The sequence below is a fragment of the Octopus bimaculoides genome, chromosome 21, assembly GCF_046866305.1.
Source record: "Octopus bimaculoides isolate indiv1 chromosome 21, ASM4686630v1, whole genome shotgun sequence".
Lineage (NCBI taxonomy): Eukaryota > Metazoa > Mollusca > Cephalopoda > Octopoda > Octopodidae > Octopus > Octopus bimaculoides.
The window spans coordinates 29,816,698-29,829,197 of NC_142948.1; positions in this window are offsets into that span (position 1 = coordinate 29,816,698).

Sequence of the window (12,500 nt, forward strand, 5' to 3'; positions counted from 1 at the left end):
TGTATTTCAAAAGGCCAGCCTTGTGACACTCTGCACCACGCTGAACACCCCTGAAAACTACGTTAAAAGTACGCCTGTCTGCGGTGTGCTCAGCCATATACACGTCAGTTTCACGAGTAGGTTGTTCCGTTGATTGGATCAACTGGAACCCTTGGCGTCGTAACCGACAGTGGTAGTATAAATATAATCTAGATATAGATTTACGTACGTGACATTTCAAACGTAACCATTCCATCTTTTGCTGAAATGAAGCAAATCCACAACAAAGTTATTCCAAGATAGACTACATTTGTTTCAAGTTTTAGCACAAGGTCAGCAGGGTTGTGGAAGGGAGTACGTATGTGTATATATGGATACACACACACACACACACACACACACACACACACACACACACACACACACATATATATATATATATATATATATATATATATATATATATATATATTTGGTGCTATTTGCTGCATAAATATGCTTTCATTTTAGCACCTTTACTGAAAAAGCTCGGATGGCAAAATTTTTTATTTTGCACATTGATATAGGAACTCGAGTTTGCGTAGTTATTGGTAGTTTGGATTTTAACTGCCCTTTCTATCATGTAAGGTGTCCTGTTAAAGGTTACCTCTTTCGTGTATAAATACGTAAATTGTTTGTACATTATTTTATATGAACCCCTCCGATAGGAACACAATAAGCTCCGAAAATCTATTAAGGTTGTTCATTTGTTTTCTGTGTGCGGAGAAATGGCTAAAATTTGCCCTGTTTATAATTATACCATACGTTACATATATATATATATATATATATATATATATATATATTATTATTATTATTATTATTATATTATATTATATTAGGGGAAAAGTCAAACAAGTATCTCAAGTCATTTAGAATTATTTAATTAGATCATTCTATATGCGCGCGTGTGTGTATGCGCGTACACGTTTTCACACACAGACACAAACGTGCGCACAAGCATATACATAATATTAAGTTCTGTGTCACATTATTATATCATTAATAAAGACGCAATGTTACATTGCGGAAAATGTTAATTATTGTACAGTTTCGTTGGACCTCCTAAAATCGCAGCCAGCTGACCCTCAGGGCACGACCTTCGAAGAGGAAGAAACATATATTGTTAAATATGATCTAAGATCCACCTACATTGTCTGCCAGATCACTAACATTCAGATCATAGTTCTCCTCCTCTCAGCTTCACAACAGTACCGACTGCGCATGTGTCACATCACTAAGCAAAGAAACTAAGAACACAAAACAAAATATATCGCATACATATTTTGTAATTTTTTTTTATTCATTTCACTTCTCTTCTGATGCCACCAGCAGATAAAAATAAAGATGTATAGATGATCATTATTATATAATCCTGGGAATTTATACAAGAAAAGTAGAGAGATTATAAAGGAAAAAAATTGTATTCAATAGGTGCAATTTGGCTTTCACCTCAAAGATTATTAATAGAATCTCGTTAGTGAACATACAGTGTAATTGTTTCTTATTAACTTTCTATTCACAGTGAATTCCAAAACTGTCAAGGAGACCAACTCATAGACATATTTCAGAAAGACTGGAGAAAAATACCTGGAGACGCCTGCTGCTTAGAAAACATGTAGTAATGCTAAAGCTTACATATTAAATGTAGAAAGTGATTATTGATTAATTAAAATTTCATACAATAGTGATGAGAAAAATTCGTTTTACGAAACGAATAATTAATCTTTGACAGGAGAAAAAGAAAAGCAGATGGCAATGTAATTTAAATTAAAATTGATTTAAAAATTGGAATACATTGAGAAAGAAATGGTCGTAATAATGTCACAACTCTCAGCATGTTTGACCTTATTATTTCTCATCGACATGATTAATGCTCAATTTATTTATTGCATATTTTAACTTGACTAGGGGTGGTACAGAAGTTCCTTGAATAAGCATAGAATAATAGAACGTAAACGAATGTCTGAAAAAATATACACAGACAGAGAGAAATGCGTAAATAGCATCATAAGGGTTGGACAATAGCCACTTGTAGGGAATTCGTTTACTGATGGCCAGGGATGCAAAGCCGTGGAAATTAAATATGTTGAACGGAACAGAGAAATAGTGAAATGTTTCTCTGTTTAAAAGAATTTTTTTGTTTATCAACGGGGAGACATTACTGCATGTGTCCAGAAATGTCCACTGCTACAATAATATGAATGAACTAGAAAATGACATAGACAGACAACCGGTGTATTGGCACGCTTTACTATGCAAAGAGTTTTATAATCTAAAGCAGGAAATCACAACAAATTATGTGATGCTCGAAAAGGATGCACATGTAAACACATTGGAATTAATATCGAATAGGTGGCTAACACTTAATTAATACCTCAATCTAAAGATATGACATTTATAGGCAAAACACTGTATATTTTACTCGGTAGATCGTCTAGAAGATCTAAAATATGGAATACTACGGAAGTATGGAGGTTATACTCGTACAGGATGTGAACGAACATTTGTGGAACATCCCATTGAAAGTTTCAGAAAACTGCATGTAAAACCTTGGCATCAAAGATCTATGACAAAGAAAAGGAAGTTCTTTAGAATATGCAGGCGTTAAAATAATTTTAACTATAAAAGGACAAGAAACTGTCTCTTCTACCTAATATGAAATTTCCAGTTACTGCAGACTATAACTTCGATTTATAGTTCTTACGCATTGGAATAGGATAACAGGGGATTATTTTCGGGGTCGATAAATTAAGTAGCAGTGAAACACTGGGGACTATGTAATCGTCCGGTCCGGTCCCCTCCCATAGATTTTCAAAAATATAGTAGAAAGGATTATCATTAAAGGCGGCGAACTGGTAGAATCGTTAGAACGCCAGGCACAATGATTAGCGCCATTTAGTCCGCATTTACGTTCTGAGATCAAATTTTGCCGAAGTCGACTTCACCTTTCATCCTTTCGGGGTCGATAAATAAATTACCAGGCAAGTACTGACCTTGGGCCTCGCTATTTGGGGACAGTGAGCTGGAAGAATGGTTAGCACGCCGGTCCATAGGCTTAGCGTCATTTCGTCCGACTCTATATTCTGAGTTGAAACTCCACTGGTTTCGTGGGTTCGAGTCTCCCTCACTTTCGAGCATGTACCGGTCTAAGACGGAGACAATCGAACCACAGTGTAGCGCTTCACAAGAAATCTGCAGCTGTCTCGCTTTCTTCGGATATAAATATTACTTTTCTGCTCTCATTATTCGAACACAGCACTTCTCCAACACCACGGATTTACCAATAATGCAAATAATGATGCATAGTAAGTTTATAACATTTATTCTGCCGGAGGGAAGATTGAAACCTTATAGTTCCTGCCAGCCTACTAATGACAGAAATGTTGAGGGAAGTAAGGGGCGGATAACTCGAATTCTGTTTACGCACTGTCACCTTTCGTTCCGTCTCATCTATCTGCATGCTTTGGTTTCGTTCTCTATGACACATGATCCGTACTTCTCAGGCTGTATGTTTTTTTTTTCTATTTTTTTTTAATAGTCTTGTTGTTTGAATAAGTACAGACGATATATGATAGAATGGCTGAAGGGCCAAAGAAGGACTTACATATATAAAGCATTAAGATATGGTAAAAAAAAAAAAGATACGTTAGTTGTACATCGATCTCAGTGTTTAGTTTGCAGATATATTTACATCATATTACATATATCCGGCTAAGTCTACTAGTCTCTTACAGGATCAATTTGTCTCACATACGATACTGTAAACGGGTGACACACACGCACAAACACACAAACACATACATAGACACATACGCACACGCACTCGGGCGCACTCAGCGCAGACGTGCAAACATACACAAGCTCTTACATATTAATACAATCACACAGTTCAACGCACATGCGTGCACGTGTGCTGACACACCGGTGCACGTGCCTCTACATATGTATAATATGTATATATATATATATGCATGTATGCATGCATGCATGTGTGTGTGTGTAGCGGTAGGGAGGCGCAGTGAATAATAAATATATACATATTAATAATTACATGCACAGACTTACGCAAACGTACACACGCTCATATAAATACATACATACATATATACATTTCTATATATAAGTATATGCACACAAACATGTGTGTGTGTGTGTGTGTGTGTGTGTGTGTGTGTAGTGAGCGAGATTTGTATGCATTTACACACACCCGTACACACGCACGCACATCTATATATTTAAAGAGGAGAATGTGTGTCTGTACTAAACTGAATTAAAACATAACGCTAGCAAGAATAAAAGAATTACGTAAAACAGATATTTTGAGTTCAATTTCATGCATCAGTAAGTTAAATTACCAAGAAACAAAGAAAGGTTGAATGCGATAATTCCGTATAGATATGTGTCCACAAGGTCTGGGTACAAGGAGTAAATAAAATCATAATAATAATTTCTTAAAGTATGTGTTAATCCCCATGTACCCAGACTATATGGACGCGAAATTAAGAAGGTGAAAAAAGGTGGGCGTTATAGATATATAAGTCAATCAAACAGTAAAGACAAATAAATTTGTATTCACAAAGAAATCTAATCTCTGCATTTGTAGAAGTTTTGTATTCTAAATAAAATTTTGCCGAATTTGTCGGACAGTTTTTGAAGAGAAATGACGCTAAGGACAGATGACTTGTATATATCTCGAATTATTGTTTCTTTGTGATGCTCGATCAAAGAACAGAGAAAAGCAAATTTGTCTGCACAAAAAAATATAATCTCTGCATTGCCGAAAAATTTTGTATTCTAAATAAAAATTGTCCGTCATTTGTCTGACGACTTAGTCAGATAAATGAAGTTAATAGCAGATTCCAAGTATATGTCGTAATTAATTCTTTCTGTGAGACAATGTATCATTATTGTGTGTTTCTCAGCTAATTACTCCCAGCTCTTCTCGTATACTTAATTATGTATTGAAGGAAAAACACGGTGTTGTTGCTCAGCTCAAACAGAAAAAAAAAGGACGTTTTGATTTAGCCCAAAAAAAGGGAGAAAAGTGCAGATCGAAAAATCAAGAGGTTAGTGATCGATTGCGATGCAGATTAAGAAGATATAAGCACGTACTTTAATGAGCAGAATCATAAGATAAATTCAAGAGTCAACAGAATTGATATTCTAACTGTAATCGTCTGAGTAATATAAGCATACTCCCGAGTAAAAATTGTACATATGTATGTGCATACATATACGTATGTTTGTATACATATACTTACATATCTGTGTATGCGCTTCGGCACAAACCTTCGCAAAATAATATATGTATATACATGTGTGTGTATATGTATATATACATACATATATATATATATATATATATATATATATAAATTTACATATATGTGCATGCATATATTTATCAATTGGCGTGTACATACATTTACAGACAAAATGCTATAACAAGTGATTCGACTATTTGTATTTTGACTATAGAATTCCGAATATAGCATTCAATCTGTACCATTACATTTCTTAGTCTTTTATGTGTATACACACACACATACACACACATTTATGAATTTATCTATGCAAGAATGTGTGTACGGGCATCTGTATTTATTTTCGAATTCCTAGCTCCAGGCCCAAAAAATCTTACCGTTTTTGACCTATAATTTTCTAACGTTTTAGATTCACAGAAGATAGCAAAATGTCATAGTCCTTAGGCTTTAACTTTCAACTTGCGCATAAGCTACTCTACAAATGCTTGCATATCTATCTATCTATCTATCTATCTATCTATCTATCTATCTTTATATCCATCTATCTGATTATCTATCTATCTATCTATATGTTTATATATACGTATGTGTGTGCATGTTTGTGTGTACATGTATTTATATGTGTGTATGTATATATGTGTGTCTGTGCGTGCGTGAGTGTGCGTATGTGTGTATGTGATTATGTGTGTGTAAATTTATAAAGATTACGTACGATGTATGTATAGATGTGTAAAATTGTTATTCTGAAAAGGGCAGTTTATATTTTATTGAATAAAATAACAATAATAAATATATTGTGCAACACTTTTAAATTTTTTTATTTCATATCAATCAATTGTATTGGTTGAAGTAAATGATGCTTAAATAGCTCCAGAGTATAATGTCTTTATGTTTTATTATTTCATCACGTCGAAAATAGGTGTGAAAATAGTTCCTTGACATTCTTGGAGATACCAGCTTTAATTTGATTTAAAAATCCGCATAATTTTTTTTTTATTTTTTATATTTTTTTCCTTTCTTACTTCCTGATAACTTCCAGAAGTTTGTCTCTTTAAGCCAACGCACGTACACAGATTCAAAGGCACAACGTTCATAATGCGCACAGTTGCAAAAGTTGATGTGAATGCAGAAATATGCACAGATACATACACCTGCATTTTACTGTATACATACATCTAATTGCAATATATATATATATATATATGATTGTACGCACACAGAATATTGCTCACACACACACACACACACACACACACACACACACACACACACACATATATACACTTTCAAAACTTCCATCTATTTGTCTTCTATATTCATATATGTGATTGTAATTGTCAATGTTTGTGTGTGTGCGTCCATAAGAGAATGGATGTGTAGGTGTGTATATTCTCACGTGTCCGATAACATTGTTGTACCTGTGTGTGTATACACAATATGCGATTATATACACGCGTCTGTATAAGTAGAAGACAGTCTATGCATTCGAGTGCACATATTTAGAATTTGTACATATACGCATGCGCATGTTTGTATGTGGTGTATGTTGTTTGTGTGCGAGTATTTGTGTGTATGTGTTCGTATGTGTGTGTGTGTATATCCATTATATATATATACACATATATATATATTTATATAGGTGACTGTGTTTGAATATTGTTTCTTCTATTGTGTAGCCGCGATATCATATATATCATATTGAATGATAATCCAGGACAACTAACGTGAAGAATTCTCCTTTTAGAATCTCTCTCACATTTATCTTCAATCGTTTTCTCTTCTAGTGAAGAATTTTACAAATAAGTGTTTTAATTTGATTTCCAATACTAAATTTCTGGCACAACTGCAAGCTGTTATACAATATTAAGATAATTCAATTTATGATCTGCAGAAGAAATAAAACTTAAACAAAATATCTAAATATATATCTAAATATATATAAAAAGCGTAACTTCTGACAAATTATATAACAACAAAACTGAAGAGTATGTAAAAAAGGAACCAGTGTTTATAAAATGTTGCTTACTGTGTTTTATATTGAGAAAGAATGTCATTTCATATCGTTATTTAATGAAGCATAACGTGTAAAATATTTCATAATAATTGCATACCTATAATCTAAGAATAGGTAAGTATCTGCGTATGTGTGTGTCTAATGCGTACATATTTATACACAAGCAGACACGAACACACACACAGAAACATATGTATGGGAATATATGTATGTGTGTATATATATATATATATATATATATATATATATATATATATATGTAAATATATTGTATAGACAGACTGGCAGACAGAAAGGCAGATGAATAGATATAGATAGATAGATAGCATGTTTACGTGTGTGCATGTGTGTGTGTGTGTGTGTGTTTAGTTTAATTCATACCTAGATTATAGATAAATTATTTATCTGTTTACATTTTTAGTTTCCAATCCGGCCTAATGTAGCAGAGCTGAGAGCAATGCATTCAAGTCGTAGCCGTCTCATCTTCTACGGACAGTGTCGCTAGGACTACATTATCATGTATGTTTTGTCTTTCAAATCTGCAAGGTCCGCTTTTACGAAGACATTTGACAGCAGCTATGTCTAGCAGACCGAATGGTTAACTGCACAGAAGCCACTTCGTCGGAATATAAAGCTATATATATTTATAACATTGGTTCACTTCATTTTGCTATTACTTTTTAAGTGTGTTATACGATGATATTTGTGCCAGATAAATAGATAAGTATGCGTGTGTATGTGTGTGTGCTTTCTTTCGTAGTCGACTAACTTCAGTAGCCGATATTATTCAATAACTCTTTCTGCGTAGTATGAGAAATGAAGTCAATGGATATACAATAAGTGAGCACACCATATAATTGTTGGCGCTGAGCACAGAATTATTATTCAACCTCGAATTCGTAGTTTCTTAAGCATTAATATCGGTTTCAAACCTATAATTGCATGAATCCTTTCCTATACTCTAACATTTCCATAATATTTGGCTGATAATTATTATAATTAACTTACGATTGTATGAAATGTCAATTTTTCAATGATATATGTCATTCATTTTAAACCACGGTTGAATTAAGATAAGGAATAATGATAACTTTTAAATATTCCTAAATATCTTCATGGTAATATACGCTAATATTCGATGTCTCGATTCACAACCGGTACTTCTAGTGTCGGAATCAATAGTACTCCAGTGCCCAGTTTTACCTGGCCTGGAAGAGCATTCGATGTAAAGGTAATATATTCGTTTCAAATTTTGGCACAAGGCTAGCGATATCGAGGGTGGTGGTAACTTGATTACATTGACCTCAGTTCTCAACTGGTATTTAATTCATCGACCCCGAAATGATTAAAAGTCGACCTAGCCGGCATTTGAACCCAGAGCGTAAAAATGTATGTGTGTGTGTGTATATATATATATATATATATGTATATATATATATATATATATATATATATATATATATATATATATATATATTATAGGCGCAGGAGTGACTCTGCCGTAAGTAGCTTGCTTACCAACCACATGGTTCCGGGTTCAGTCTCTCTGCGTGGAACCTTGGGCAATTGTCTTCTACTATAACCCCGGGTCGACCAAAGACTTGTGAGTGGATTTGGTAGACGGAAACTGAAACAAGCCCGCTTTGTGTGTGTGTGTGTGTGTGTGTGTGTGTGTGTGTGTGTGTGTGTGTGTGTGTGTATGCGTGTGCGCGCGCGTGTCTGTGTCAGTATTTGTCTTATCACCGCTTGACAACCGGTGTTGGTTTGCTTACGCTACCTTTCCTTAATGCCTATACACAAGACAGCTTCGTCTCCAAATGAAATCATTTAACTTCCCATTAACTTCCAATTCGTTGAAAAGTAAGGGAGTCAAACAATCAAACAAAAAACTAAATTGAAAAAAAAAAAATTTCTTAAAAACATATATACGTGCTCAATATTTTGTTGCGTATTTTTAGTAGTAGATAAATGGAAATTTCAGAGCCAAGTATGCTAGCAATAGTTTTTCAGATATCAATATCGATATCTATATACGCAAAGGCGAATGATTTTATTTATATTTCCAGAGACCATTATTTATATTTATAAATTTGGAGATCAATATTTGTATTTATATATATATCGGCAGAGGCCAATAGATTTTATTTATATTTCAAGAGACCAATTTTTATATTTATAACTTTGGAGACCAATATTTTGATATTATCACGGACCAATATTTGTATTTACATTATATAACACGCATATTTATATTTATATTATCAAAGAGCAATATTTATATCTATCTCATCGTGGGTAAATATTTACAAATGCTCGACATACAGTCATCGGTGTGTTATCATGCGTAAGAACCGCCTTGTGGTTGTGGTCGATGATATCCAATCCGATACATATTGTATCGACCTCAGAATGTCAAGCAAATATCTCACTCTCCTCCTCTCTCTCTGTTATATATATATATACATATATATATATGTATGTAGATAGATAGATAGATAGATAGATAGATAGACAGACAGACACACACATATGTGTATATGTATGTACACATCCATTCTGCCACATTGATATTATATTCAGTAGCATGTCAACCATATTGATGTTACCTAACCATGTTGAAATGCATTCGCTCCGTGACCTTAATGCTTTTTCCGCGCCAGTGAGACCTGCTTAATAAACACGAAAACTTCTTTGAATAACAGACTCAGATAGGGTTCACTTTAAAATAATACGAAGTATATGCTGCATAGCAGTAAATTTGCCTATCCTTGATTGGTTTATGGTCAGGCCTTCTAGCCTCCTCTTGTGTGATGTAGGTTCAGCTGGGAGTATTTTTTTCCTATCCTTGATTGGTTTCTGTTCATGCCTTCTAGCTTTCTCTTGTGTGATGTAGGTTCTCCTGGGCATATTTTTCACATACAAATCCTTTTCTCACACGCAGTCAAAAATCTGATGCGAACACAAATTTCTCTCTTTCATGAGTCCATAAATTTCATCTTAGTTTCTGCAGTTTAACCTGCCAGCATCACGAGATCTCACAACAATGGGAACACCAACCATCTTTTCAATTATTCTAAACATACATCTGTTAGGTACTCATCACTGATACTAAAAGCAGCGCTCTCTAGCTATTTCTAAATGCATTTAGCATTTTCAGAAGAAAAAAATTATCCACATGCTCAGGATCTGTCCAAGGGCAGACCACCACTGGACCATTTGTATACACTATGTATGTATATATATATATATATATATATATATATATATATATATATATAGTTCAGATTTAAAGAAAACACATAGGTGTGTTCGTTTGACGCTCAGCAAGAGAAGGAACAGACTTCTGCGTTTTGCTCTTCAACAGAAAGGATTCAGGATAAACACGGCGAGGAGATGAAAGAAAAGGGAGAGAAAAAAATGTGTAGAGAATAACGGTTCAATATATATATATATATATATATATATATATATATATATATATATATATATATATATATATATATATATATATATATATATATATATATATATATATATATATATATATATATATATATATATATATATATATATAGAGAGAGAGAGAGAGAGAGACGGACAGATACGTGTGTATATATATATATATATATAAAATTAAGGTGCTCAGAAACCTGGATGTTTGTACATTTACAGATTTTTATTAATGTCACATATTAAATGAAGCGCTTTTCACCTAGTCGTGTAAGTTTTTCAAATTGTATATATATATATATATATGTACATACGTGGGTATGTATGTTTACATATATAAATATATTTATGTAAATATGTATGTGTGTGTGTGTATATATATATATATATATATATATATGTATTTATATACATATGCATATATATGTATATAAATTTATGTGTATATATATATATATATATATAAATTTATGTGTATATATATATATATATCCATATCCATACATATTGTCAACATATATATATATATATACTTGCGCAAAAACATACATTCATAATACAACAGGTATTTGTGTGAAAACGTTGAAACTGTGGAGATTACTTTATTAATCTGCATTGCTTCTGAAAATAGAAGCAGTTTTGTATTTCTTAGGTGAATGACTGCAAACATAATACAGTGAGTAAAACCTGTCAACAATGCCGTCTCACTTAGAGATACTACTGCACATAGTAACGACACATCAATGGGCTTAATCTAAGAAATCATATTTAGCGGCGGCTTTTAATCTAGCATATACAAAAGTACACTTACACAATTCACACACAACACACAATTACGCAGACTCACAAATACACACACACACACACACTCGTACATACATACATACATACATACATACTTATATATAAATATATATATATATGGTGTGAGAGGGAGAGATGGAGAATGCATATTTGGGATTTTACGCCATTGAAAAAAAACATTAATTGACAGCATTATATAATTTGTTGCTGATAAATTTATACAATCTACCATTTATACAAATATACAGCTAGTAATATAAATATATGTTTGTGTAAGTATATATGTATGTGTGTATGCATATATATATATATATATATATATATATATACGAATTTGTGTGCACTTATGTATGTATGTATGCATGTATGTATCAAAAGGATGTGTTATAATATTATTGCACAACCATACCAACAGTCGAGTAATACTATTCCACATATACCAAAGCAGCCATACGAACTATACAACATACCTTCACCACCAACTGACCCACAGATATCATTGTGTATATATGTATGTATTAGAAATAGATCGCGAAAATAATTCTCGAAAAATTACTATTTTTTTAAACTAGAGATATCTGTGAATACGAGACCAGACACATATTAAGACCTCAGTGCTGAGACTCATATTAAAAGTAAAAATATAAGTAAATGTATTAAAAATATTAAAGTAAACGGAACGGGCATTCGAAAACAGAGATTGATATAAGTTTGACATTAATTGCACAATGCCTTTGCCACTAGAGATACGACCTTGTTCCTTCGACGCAGTCATACCATCACATGCCATCTGACTTCATCTGACTGAATGAAATGGCTACTGTAAGTAATTTAAAGCTTATATATACAAAGAACGCCAGATGATGACGAACGATGCCGGAACAAGACTCCCTACACACATATACATTCACACGCACCTAAATGTGTATATATATATATATATATAT